This window comes from Ovis canadensis, chromosome 21 (genome assembly GCF_042477335.2).
Source record: "Ovis canadensis isolate MfBH-ARS-UI-01 breed Bighorn chromosome 21, ARS-UI_OviCan_v2, whole genome shotgun sequence".
Taxonomy (NCBI): domain Eukaryota; kingdom Metazoa; phylum Chordata; class Mammalia; order Artiodactyla; family Bovidae; genus Ovis; species Ovis canadensis.
Genome location: NC_091265.1, coordinates 54,121,526 through 54,135,176, shown reverse-complemented (window position 1 = coordinate 54,135,176; position 13,651 = coordinate 54,121,526). Strand labels below are relative to the sequence as shown.

The following is a 13,651-nucleotide window of genomic DNA, read 5'->3' as shown; positions in this document are numbered from 1 at the left end:
AGGAAATTCTCAGTAAAGATAAATGTCAGTTAAAAAACAGGGACAGTCCTGAGAAAATGGGGAAAATTGGTCTTCTTAGGGTGCAGCTACCCAGCAGTGGAGAGACGTTGGCTGCAGTCTTAAGACTTGAAAGCAACTAAAAAAAAAGACACTCCAAGTTCTTGGGCACCCAGTGGGGCAGGGGCTATTACAGAGAATCAGGGAGGTGGGATCCAGGAGTGACCTGAGGACAGGAGGCATACTTGATAGGATTCTGTGGGATACCCTCAGATAAAAGCTGACCTCTCCTTTGGAGTTTCTGTGGGCTACTCATGTATTTCCTGGCCAGGGTCTCAGGGTCTGAGCTGGTTGTAGGAGCAGTGCTGGGAGACACCCTCTCCCAGAGGAGCCCCTCTTTCCCCCTACTATGAGAATCTGCTGCCCCTGCGAATCTCTATCTTCACTCTGTGTGCAACCCGTTATTTGTTCCCCACCAGATACAGCTCTCTGGAGGTTTCTTATTGTTTTCTAAGTCTTCATTCACTCATTGAACAGACAAGCTTTGGGCATCCACTCTGTGCCAGGCACTTGAGGGAGGCAAGGAGAATAAAACTCTCCCTCACATCTAAGAAGGTAGATGTACATGAAGTGACTTGCCCACATAATGAATTTTGACTTTGGTCCATGCTAGACATGAAGAAGAGAAGGCACTGGCAACCCACTAAAAGGCGGAGCCTGGTGGGCTGCCATCTATGGGGTCACACAGAGTTGGACACGACTGAAGCGACTTAGCAGCAGCAGCAGCAACAGGTATGAGGAAGTGTCTACAGAGACTATCAAGGAAGGAGACTGATCAACACTGGGGGAAAAATTTCCCTGAAACCATGACAATTAAGCTGGAATCTGGAAGATGAGAGGAAATTTGCTAGTCAAAGGGAAGGGGACTCCTATAGGAAGGAAGACCAGACTGTGTCAAGGTGCAAAAGAGCCTGGTGTATTCAAGTACTGCATTCAAGAATGTCAAGGAAGGCATCATGTCGGGAGCAAAGGAAAAGAGGGCAGGAGACAAATGGCTGTTTAGGAGATAGTCAGGAAGGGGGCAGCTCTGGGGAGACTCAACCTGACCTTGACCCCTGCTTTGTCACACTGTCTCTCAGCATCTCCAAGAAATGAAAGGTTATTGTTTGTTCTGGTGGCTGTGAAGCCCTTGTGGATACTGCGATATCCCTGATCCTTGGCCCAAGAACACTGGTCAAAAACATCCAGAAACTCATCAGTGCCACACCACAGAGTTCTGTGGTGAAGGGTCATGCCTCAGGGTCACCTTCAGTCTCCACGCGCAAGAAAGGATCCCCAGGGCCAACCTCTCTCCCTCTCTCTCTAACAGCACTACGTTTCATGTTCTGCAGTCAATATCCTGTCCTCTATTATCCTCACCATCAATAGTATCAGCTACCCAGGCCCAGCTCATGCCTACATCCTCAAGGTGAGGGGAGAAGCCTGAGGGGTGGTTCTCAAATAGGAACTTGGAACAACACTTGGCCTGCTGCTGGGAGAAGGGCGCCCTCTTCAGGCCATCTCGCACTATTGCAGATGCTGCTGAGTCCAGTGGCTGGGCCAGAGCCTCCCACAACATGAACCAGGTGAGAGTAAAGGGCCGTCTGGGACACTGATCATCCTGAAATCAATGTGGAGACACCACGCCATGCTGGCATGGTGGGAATCACAAGCAGAGGGGAACACTCAGGTCCTCAGTTTTCAAATAGCTTCAATTCAATCTGAACCCTCAGATGGATGAACATGGAAAGTCAGCTCTAGCAGTCCCTGAATAAGTCATGTGACAAGGAGAATGGCTGGGGACAGTCCCAGTGTGCTGTCCCACCATAGGGATTAACAGTCTCCTTTCCCTACCTTCAGTTTTCCTGGTTTGGATGATAAATTACGTGGTCACCCTAGTTCTCGGATGCATCTTCCCATAGCTTTGGTGCCCCCTTTGTGAGTCAGGCTACCCGACCCCTCTGTTAGGAGGATGGATGCTAACGTGAATAAACCATTCACAGTGACTGCTCAGCCCCTGCACAGGGTGGAAGCCTTATGTCAGCTGCCTAGGGGCAGAGTTTGCTGAGGGTCTCAAAGAAGGCTTTGAGGAAGGGACGGAATTTCAGGAATTCTAAAACTGTAAACTCATGGAGCCATATGGAGGGTTGCTTGGTTCTACGCAAAAGTGCACTGGATTCCAAGCAAATGGCATCCCAAGATGCTCTGCATTGGGCCACTGGGGACTTACTTGGGGTGATGAGGACTATAGACTGACCGGTGGGTATGGAGAACCAGAATACGTTACCCACCGAAGCCTGAAGGGGCCCAGGAAGGTGAGTACCAGCTGAAGGAGGATTCCCAGAGTTCCTAAGTAAAGTCTTCAAGAACGTGTTGTGGGGACTGCTCTATATAAGGTGGATAACCAACAACAAGTTACTGTGTAGCACAGGGAACTCCACTTAATTATATGACAACTTGGATGGGAGGGGTATTTTGGGGACCAGAATACATGGATACATATGGTTGAGTCTGTTTACAATCCATCTGAAACTCATAATATTGTTAATCAGCTATACTCCAATACAAAATAAAATTTTTTAATGAAGTATGGATTTTGCGGATGCAGGTGGAGAACCAGCATTCTCTGAAGAGAAAACAAGGAGCAGGAGTCAGAAGTAAAGAAACAGGGAAAGAGGAGAACTATGGACACTCTTTTTCTTTACTAAAATTTTTATTGAAGTGTGGCTAATCTTCAGTGTTGCGTTAAGTTCTGATGCACAGCAATGTGACTCAGTTATACACAAGAAGAAATATATATTATTTTCTTATTCTTTTTCATACGGTTTATGACTGGATAGTTAATATATTTCCTTATAGTCTACATTAGGACTTTGTTGTTTATCATTCCTCTGTATCCCCAACTCCAGTCCTTTGCTCCCCTATACCCTTCCTCATGGCAACCTCTGTCTTGGCTCTTTTTGGTTGTGGATGAACTCTCATATCCCCTAGAAACTCCCTTGATACTTACCAAAAGAGGGAAATAAAATCAAGAATTGTGCTAGGTCTAGATATTTGTGGGAGTATCTTATAGGGGCTGAGCCTGACTGGTGTGTGTCTCTGACTCCCCCACGATTCTATAGGCCACTGCTATACCACCTTTAAAGAGAACACAGTGAGGACATCTAGAGAGACCTGGATCCTGGGTAACATCTTCCTGAGACTGTGTTTCTCAGTCTTTGATGGAGGAAATGACAAGATTGGCCTGGCATAGGCAGTATAAATGCTTGGTGTGGTTCAGGAATCAGTAAGGGCACTCCAAGCAAACATTAAATCACATGTATGTACTCCTGCTCAGGATGCTTGTGAACTGTATTTGCTGGTCTGCACACCCTATTTTCAGTAAAGAATGAAGATTTTCACTCCTAATGGTGCTGAAACAAACAGGTGCCTCCGTTTGTGTCTGGGAGGGGTACAATGTTTGGGAAGGATCTAGAACAAAGTCTGAATCACAGTTGAGAGGAGCCCACCTCCAACTGGCTTCAAGGAAAGGGGAGACTCTCTGAAATGATTCTGCAAATCCAGGACACAAGACTCAGAGCAAATATAAAGATCTCAGTGACCAGACCCAAGAAATTAGAAGTTATCAGTTTCTATTTCACACCCTCACTCTTTCATTCCCTCTTCTTTGATGGTCTGAGCCTGCAACTTTCTTTCCAAAGATTCTACAACTAGTTAGGGAGTCCAAACTACCTGCCCCAGGTTTTTATATCCTGAAGACATTTCCAATAATGAAAGAAAAGATTGAAGATATCAGAGTTCAAGGGTGTTCTCTGAATGACCTACCTCAGATCACATGTGGAGTCCTAGATCAGCCATCCTGGCAGGGCCGTGGGGTCCTATGACTGGCTTTACATGCTCTTGGGGTCTGACCCAGCAGCACACATGATTGTCAATTCCCTCCAGAACTACATGACTGAAGCTGGGAAGAGGAGGCTCAAAGAAAGTGGGAGATGGTCTAGGCCATGAAAGAGTTTGTGATGACCCACCAACTCCACCACCTCCTCATTCAGAGGGCTTATAAGGGGTAATGAAATAGATTTTCTTCATCCCATCTCAGATGATCTTATCACTGGGCTTCACCTCCAGGGGAGTTTGAGTGAGGTACTTCATGGAGAGCTGGTTCCCTTTTGTCCCATACCCAGTCACCAGCTCTCTGCCACATATGCCTGCTCTCTTCTTTATAGTCCTACTTGGTAAGTGATAGCCCCAGTGGATCCCAGAGGCATCTCCCTCCTCCAGGGCCGAGAATGCCCCTTCCTTGGCCTCCAATGCTGCTGGGAGAATGCAACGGATGTATCAGGAACCCAGGGAACACAGAGCCTTCAGCCTTTCTGAGCTTCTCCATGGGTGGGGCTATAAACTGTTTGCTTGGAGCTGCCATGGTTAGGCACTTTTGCAGTGGAAGCATCTGTTCTTTCCACTTAGACGCCCTCAGTAGTTGCCTCAGCTGAAACAGCAGTGGTCAGATGTTGATTTCCTCTCAGATTGACTGGTTTGATCTCCTTGTTGTATAAGGGACTCTCAAGTATTTTCTCAAGCACCACTGTTCAAAAGCTCAATTCTTCGGCATTCACCCTTTCTAATGGTCCAGAGTTCACATCTGTACCTGTTTACTGGAAAAACCATAGCTTTGACACTACAGACCTCCATAGCAAAGTGTGTCTCTGCTTTTTAATACTCTGTGCAGATTTTTCATAGCCTTTCTTCCTTCAAGGAGCAAGTGTGTTTTAATTTTGTGGCTGCAGTCAAGGTCCATAGTGATTTTTGAGCCCAAGAAAATAAAATCTGCCACTGTTTCCACTTTTCCATCATCTATATGCCATGAAGTGGTGGGACTGGATGCCATAAATGTTGAGTATCATTTTGTGAATAGTTTTTTGAATGTTGAGCTTAAGCCGGTTTTTTCATCTCCTCACCTCATCATGAGGCTCTTTAGTTTTTCTTTGCTTTCCGCTACTAGAGCAGCATCATCTTCATTATCTGTGGATGTTGATACTTCTCCCAGCAATCTTGATACCAGCTTGGGATTTATCCAAAACGGCATATTGAATGATGTATCTTATATATAGTTAAAATAACCAGAGAGACAGTGTATACCTTCTCAGGCTTCTGTCCCAATTTTAAATCTTTCAGTTGTTCCATGTCTGATTCTAACTGCTGCTTTTTGACCTGCATACAGAAATGTTAGGAGAAAGGTAATGTGATCTGGTACTCCCATTTCCTTAAGAATTTTCCACAGTTTGTTGTGGTCCACACAGTGAAAGGCTTTAGCATAGTCAGTGAAGCAGATGGAAATGTTATTTCTGGGATTCCCTTGCTTTCTCTATGATCCAATGAATGTTGGCAATTTGACCTCTGGTTGCTCAAACCAGTTTGCATATCTAGAAGTTCTCAGTTCATGTACTGTTGAAACTTAGCTAGAAGGATATTGAGCATTACCTTGCTAGCAAGTAAGATGAGCACAATGGCATGATAGTGAAAAATTGTTGTTGAATCACGACGCCGGGATTCTTGGCCCCCAGAGAAGAAGAATTCAATCTGGGGCCAGAGACGAGGCTTGATGGCTCAGAGCTTTTGTGTAATAAAGTTTTATTAAAGTATAAAGGAGATAGAGAAAGCTTCTGACATAGGCATCTGAAGGAGGCAGATAGAGTACCGCTTGTTAGTGTTACCAATGAGTTTATATACTCTCCAATGAATCCAAAGAATGTCTTGAGGTTGTAAAGACCTCACCAGACCTACTCCCATAATTTACATTTTAAGATAACAGAATTAGCCAGAAGGTTTAATCCACAGACTGTCCTCAGGCAGAATACATTATTGTTATATAATCCTAAGGAATGTAGAGAAGGAAAAAAAGTTTGTCCTTTCTTCCCCCTTGAGAATTCCAGACCCCTCTCTCCCTGGGGACCCCTAGACTTCTTATCAACCTGCCTAGGAAATGACTCTCTCATTACCCCCTTTTCTTTTAGGAGAATTATGTTGCCTAGGGTAAAGGGGTGTCATTCTCATTCCATCACTGCTTCCGAGCTGAGAAGGGGCATTGTCCCTAAATTGGCGAGGCAACGTATTCTCCTAATCCTCATATTGAGGATATCTGATCCAGGGGTCCCAAATAGTAGTGGAGGAAGGTGCAGCAGTAGCAGGAGTTTGAGCAACCATTTGTAACTTAAACGCTTTCATGTGGCTAGAAAAAAATCCAGTTACACAGTTACAGATGTAAGGCAACATAGTCAAAATTAAAAGTCACATTATGTCCATAGTTAAAGTGTAAAATGTTGCACCAGTCCATTTTAGGGTTGGTAGATGTCATCAGATGAAGACGAGGCATCACGTGATTGTTGTCGAAGGTATTCACAGACTTGGAGAAAGTCCTTACCTTGAAGTGGAGATGTCCACCACAGGAAGCCTTGCACTGATGAAGAGAATCTTTATAACCTCCTTAGCCTGTTCACTACGACAGAGAAAAGCCTCAGTCCATTCAGTAAAAGTATCTACCCAAACTTGTGAGCAAAACTATCCATTAGCTTTTGGCATATGAGTAAAATAAATTTCCCAGTCCTCTCCAGGATACATCCAGATGGGGAAGAGATTTTGCTTCCAAAACCTGTTCAGCAGTCAACATGGCATAACCTGCTTTACGCTTTCCATCCAGAACAAAAGAACTGCCATCTCTAAATATTTCCAGATCAGGATTGTCTAATGGGGTATCCATTAGATATTCCTGAGCTGCATAAAGTTAGGAATTGAGAACAATCGTGATCAGGTGTTTCATTTTCCTTTTCAGAAAAAAAAAGTTGCAGGATTTAAATTTCCACAGACTTTAAGCTTAGTGACTGGTCCTTCTAACAACAATGACTGGTATTTAAGAAGCCTACTGTCTGTCGTCCAAATATTAACCTTAGAATTTAAGATCCCACTCACAACATGAGAAGTCAGTACAGTAAGGTTTCATCCAATAAATATTTTTAAAGCTTCAGGTGCTAATAAAGCCGCTGCCCCAATTACTCTTTCTTAGGCAGTGGGGCCACCCACATGAAATTACATCTAATTCTCTGCTTAGATAAGCAATAGGTTGCTGCTGAGGCCCTCGAGGTTGGGTCAAAACTCCCAAGGCCATACCTTTTCTTTCAGTGACAAACAAATTAAATTCTGACCCTGTGGGCAAGCTCAGAGCTGGAGCTTGCAGGAGAGCAGTCTGAAGAACCTTAAAAGCCTTTTGAATTTCTGGAGACCAAACCAGTTTGTTAGTTTGGGCCTGCTGAGTTTTAGCTATAAGTTTATATAAAGGCCGGACAAGTTCCCCACAACCCAGAATCCAGTAACCTGTGATTCTCAAAAATCCTCTCAAGTGTCTTAAAGTCATAGTTAAGCGATGGCTTAGTATAAGTTTACTTCTCTCAAGGCCTATGGCCCTAGCCCCTTCTGATATGATTAGGCCCAGATATCTAACCGACCATTGACACAGCTGAGCCTTTTCTCTTGCTGCCTTGTAACCACAGCCAGCCAGAAAGTTTAAGAAATCTTCTGAGGCTCACGAACAAGCTTCCTCTGTCTCAGCACAGAGCAAAATATCATCTACATATTGTAACACCACCGCTTCAGAGCTATTAAAGTTTCGTAGATCCCGTGACAAACTTTGTCCAAATAAGTCAGGACTATCACAAAATCCCTGGGGCAAAACTGTCCAGGTTAATTGAGAAGCTGGCTGTGTAGGGTCTTCAAAGGCAAATAGAAATTGACTTTCCTCCGCCAAAGGCACTGAATAGAAGGCATCTTTTAAATCAATTACTGAGAAATATTTGGCTCCTTCAGGAATTTCAGACAATAGAGTATAAGGATTAGGAACCATGGGGTGTAAAGGAACTACAGCCTCATTTATTATATGTAAATCTTGAACTAGTCTCCATTTACCATTTGATTTCTTTATACCCAAAACAGGAGTGTTGCAAGGACTGTTACAGGGAATTAATAGTCCCTGTTCCTTTAAATTTTTAATGATGGGTTTTAACCCTTCCTTAACCTCAGGTTTCAGAGGATACTGCTTTTTATGTGGAAATAAGTGTGGGTCTTTGAGCTTGACAACTACAGGAATAGCATTTTGTGCTTGACCCACAGATTTTCCATCAGCCCATACTCTAGGATTTACATGTTGTTCAACTAGAGGAAGAGAAAGGGAGGGTTCCATATTCATAAAAACAGAGGCATGGACCTTGCTCAGTATATCCCTCCCCAAAAGGGGTGAGGGAGATTCTGGCACGATCAGAAACTCGTGTGAAAATAGCACAGAATCCCAGTTGCAAGATAAAGAATAACTGAAATAGTACCTTTTGTCTCATCCAGACAGTTCCATTACGGAAGCAGATCAGGAAGAAAGTGAGCCAGGGGCTTCAGTAAGCACAAAGTAAGTTGCCCCAGTATCTAAAAGGAAATCAACGGATTGGCCCCCCACAATTATTAATACCCGGGGTTCCTCAGGTGTAATTAGGATGGGAGCTTGTGTGGGGACCCCCAGTCACCTTCAGTCCTGATTGTCTCGAGAGTCTGACCCCGGAGACCTACACCTCTGAGGGCAGTCTCTCTTCCAGTGTAGTCCTTTGCAGACAGGACATGGAGCCGGGGGCAGCTTAGATGCCTGAGGGCAATCCCAGTTGAGATGCCCCTCCTTTCCACAGTAATAGCAAGCCCATCCCTTTTCACCTGGGTCCCTCTGGGCATTTTTCTCTGGCTATTTAAGAACATTTTTCATAGCCATTGTGAAGGCTTCCGCCTTTTCCTTGGTCTTTTTTTTTTTTTGCCTTTCTTTCTTTTCCTTATATTCCCTACCATAATAGACCATCTGAGCAAGTTGTAACAGTATCTAAAGACTGATTTGGTCCATACGCCCATTTTTGTAGCTTAAGGCAGATATCTGGAGCCGACTGAGTGAGAAATCTATCTTTTAAGATCACTTTTCCTTCTTCACTTTCGGGATCAATCTCAGTGAATTTATCAATCTCAGTGAATCTCTAGGAATTTACCAGGAGCTTCCTTCTCCTCCTGTTCTATGTCTGCCAATTTGCTATAGTTTAAAGGCTTAGAACGCGCCTGCCTGAGTCCTTCAAGAATACATCTGACAAAATGGCTCTGAACCCATCTTCCTTTAGCTGTGTTGTAGTCCCAGTCTGGTTCTATAGTTGGGACGGCCTGATTCCCAGTGGGGAGGGCCGCTATCTCGTCCTTCCTCTTCCCTACTGATTCATTACCAAGCCATTCATCTCCATAAGCAACTGCTTTTCCCAAAACTCGAGTCTTTGTGTCAGGAGTCAGCATTTGTCCCAAGATATACATCACACCCTTCCAAGTAAAGTCATAAAGCAGAGTAACACCTTTAAAAGCTCTAATATATTTTTCTGGGTCCTCTAAATAGTCTCCCAGATCTTCCTTGATTCATTGTATTTCTTGATAATAAAAAGGCTTATTAACTCTCATAGACTGATTATTTGTCCCGGTGGGTGTTTCATGAAGAGGCAACAGCTTGTGTGTCTGTTCCTCAGTCTCTCTGGCTGCTCTGCACACATGACCCCAGGGATAGACTGGAGAAACCTGTTTTTCTTTTTACTTTTCTCTTTGTCTCCTGTAGTCCATCTCATCTCTTAATTCGATGGTCTGAGTTTCTACTGAAACCAAAATAGTCTGAGGTCGTACTGAGACGGGAGTTGTTTGGACCTCCACGTATGCAGTTTGAATCTCAGTTTGGATTTCCACTGAGACAAAGGCAACCCTTCTAAGGCGGGGGGGGGGGGGGGGGGGGTTCTCTGGTTTTCAGTTTGCTCAGCTTGGAGCCCCGAGTACGGGGGCAAAGTGGGAGGACAGAAGGGAGCTGAAGGTTTCACACCCAAATCTATACCCTTAGGAGATAAGTCTGGCATATTTCCCAGAGAGAAAAAGGGCAACACATATGCTACTTCTACCCACTTCCCTTGTTCCTTACAGAACCGGTCTAATTGTAAAACAGTATTATACTTAAGAGACCCTCCAACTGGCCACCGTTCGCCATCCTCCAATGGATACCGTGGCCATGCAGTATCACACAGGAAGACCAGGTGTGTCTTCTTTAAGCCCTGGAGATCAAATCTATCCCAGTTTTTCAGGATACAGTTCAAAGGAGTGAGGTGGAATTGTTAGCTCCCATCTGAAAGAGAGAAAAAAAGTGACTAGGGCCATTTTTCTACCGGAGGCATCCCTCCTTGCTCTAGATGGAGGTGTAGACAGACTTTACACTAAAAGCTTTTCCTTGCTGGTCGGACTTAGTCTGTCCCTTACTGACGCAGGTGCTGTCTCAACCCTCTCGGTTCTACCACCGAGATGGGGTGGGGATGTACCAGGGGTAGACCTGATAGCACCTCTACCTGATGTCCAGCTCTTCACCTTTAACCTTGCTTGTCTCTGATGTCACCCGGGGTGTAATCAGAGTAATCTTCCAGAATGCCTCCCAAGCAAGACTGCTGCTGGAAACATTCATCACCTGAGTGCCTGTGCACGACCCTGAGTATATTCCTGACCACAATAAGACTGATATGAACATAACGCTGGGATGTTCTTTTCAAACATCACCACACCAGTATAAGAGCCTCCTCTGGTCCACTAAGAGACAGTGTTACCAAAGGAAAAAAAAAAAAAACATTGCAGTCCCAATCTGAGTAACCTTTAACCTCCGAGATGTTCTTGGGGCTAAAGCTCCATCTAGCTTCCAAACTTTCAATTCCTAGAGAGGCTAGGCACTTTCTTGAATACCAATCCAAGTTTGCCACAGTACACAGTCACAGTATAGATCACAAGTCCCTGGAAAGTCTATGATCCAATAGATTACGTTCTGTAAGGAGTTATGAAATGGTCAAAGAGACCGAAAAAGGAGAGTTCGGTCCACACGCTTTGCCCATTTCTGGTCGGTTCCCAAAGGAGACATTGGGTGCCTCTTGGCCTTGGCAGGTCGGTAGAAACCCCTGACAGGTTTCTGCCATAAGCCGTATGAGATCACCTTGGAACCGCAGAGCAGGGCTCCTCATTTGCTTCGCGCAGGGCATGTCATTCATTCACACAAGCACACTGTAGAGTTAGTAAAGCACAGCAGAAAATGTGTTTACTAAGAGAACAAAGAACTAGAGCTCCAAGCATCCTTACCTTGTCCTGAAGGATCCTGGATGAGCCCCCAAGATGAAAGATTGTTGTTGAATCATGACGCCAGGATTCTTGGCCCCCAGAGGAGAAGAATTCAATCCGGGGCCAGAGAAGAGGCTTGATCGCTCAGAGCTTTTGTGTAATAAAGTTTCATTAAAGTATAAAGGAGATAGAGAAAGCTTCTGACATAGGTATCAGAAGGGGGCAGAAAGAGTACCCGCTTGTTAGTGTTACCAATGAGTTTATATACTCTCCAATGAATCCAAAGAATATCTTGAGGTTGTAAAGACCTCACCAGACCTACTCCCATAATTTACATTTTAAGATAACAGAATTAGCAAGAAGGTTTAATCCACAGACTGTCCTCAGGCAGAATACATTATTGTTATATAATCCTAAGGAATGTAGAGAAGGAAAAAAAGTTTGTCCTTTCTTCCCCCTTGAGAATTCCAGACCCCTCTCTCCTTGGGGACCCCTAGACTTCTTATCAACCTGCCCAGGAAATGACTCTCTCAATAGTTTGAACATTCCTTGGAATTGCCTTTATTTTGGATTGGAATGAAAACTGACCTTTTCCAGCACTGTGGTCACTGATGAGCTTTCCAAATTTGCTGACATATTGAATGCAGCACATTTACAGCCTCATTCTTTAGGAACTTTAAACAGCTCAACTGGAATTTCATCACCTTCCATAACATTTCTTGTAGTGATGCATCCTCAAGCCCACTTACGTCATACTCCATTATCTGGCTTTATGTGAATGACCCAGCAACGTCCCTATCCTGGTCATTGTGGCCATTTTTGTATAGTTCTTCTGTGCATTCTTGTCACTTCTTCTCACCTCATCTCCTTCTATTATGTCTTTGACTTCTCTGTCCTTTATTGAGCCCAACTCTGCATGAAGTGTTCCTCTGGAACACTTTTCTTGAAGAGATCTATTCTCTTTACAATTCTATTGTTTTCCTCTAATTCTTGCACTATTCACTTATGAAGACTTATCTCTCCTTGCTATTCTCTGAAAGTCTGCATTTCATTGGGTATATCTTTCTCTTTCTCCTTTGCCTTTCACTTCTCTTATTTCTCAGCTATATTTAAGGCCTCCTCAGGCAACCACTTTGCCTTCTCACATTTGTTTTTCTTGAGAATGGTTTTGATGACCACCTCCCATACAATGTTACAAACCTCCATCCATAGTACTTCAGGCTAACAGACCTAATCCCTTGAATCTATTTCTCATCCCCTCTATATATTCATAAGGGATTTGATTTAGGTCATAGCTGAATGTTCTAGTGGTTTTCCTTACTTTCTTCAATTTAAACATGAATAATGTTAGCTTCTGCCTAAGCATTGCTTCCAGATCACCACTCACCACTCCCAGTCGGTGTGGATCAAAAACACACAATTTGAGGACTGTTACCCTGGGTTTGTGCTTGGCTTTTCACATGCTTAGCTGTGTAAGCTTGATCAAGTCTCTTAACCTCAGTTTTCTCATCTGGAAAATGGGCACCATGATGATAATTCCACCTTCTAGATTGCATGCGTGCCTGCAAAGAGCAAGTGGCCCTCAGAGGGCTCTTTGGTTCCCTGAATCTGGAACAAATGTGAATTATTCCACCATCTGGGGAGAAGGGAATCTTCTGTTTAGAGGTTATGGCTGCCATCCACAAGGCTAAATATTGATTCCAGCCAAATGACATCTATTTCTGAATCCTGACCAAGAACTCTGACTGAGTCTATGCTTCTGTTTTCTGGGCTCACATGAGAGCTAGTGATTATTGTCTCAGATTACTCCCTTCCTCAGCCTTGCCAGTCTGCCTTTCCTTATCAATTGCTTCGCCCCTGAAATCACACTGCAAGGAAACTTGTAAAAGATCTTGCTCTCTGGTCAGTTTCCCACATCTCCAGCATAGGAACAAGTAGCTGTTATGACTACTTTTCATAGCAATAACTATGGCAACCTGTACAATCCAATCTCAGCCTGTCAAGTGAATCTTTCCCCATTTGGCCCCTCATGTTTAAATTACCTATCGTTGCCTTAGTAATCATCCTATGCTTGCTGTTTAATGTCAAAATGTGGGTGAACTTGATGTAGTTTTCTTTCCCAAGCATAATTCCAATCATGCAATTAAGTAACAAAACATTTAGTCATCTAACTACCCACAGGAATTGACAAAAGCAAACCACCCATCACGCATTACTTGCTTGCTCAAAAACACCATTGAACTGATCTACTGAAACAATGTGATACATTGCCATGTACACTCCAGAAGGGACACTTTTTCTCTGGATTTGTTTTTCACCTGATGCAGAATGTCTACCATAAGCCTGGCCTTCCAGCAGCTGGTCACCTAATTTTTGCAGACTCAGCCCACTCCAGATTCCTTCCACATGCCTCAGTAAAATCTAGAGAACA

The 13,651-nt window shown here is 44.0% G+C and overlaps 1 pseudogene; it reads left to right on the top strand.

Annotated features, from left to right (window-relative positions):
• The window catches only part of LOC138426644 (pregnancy-associated glycoprotein 1-like), a 31,759-nt pseudogene extending 28,470 nt beyond the window's left edge, over positions 1-3,289 (top strand).
• Positions 3,290-13,651: the final 10,362 nt, after the last annotated feature.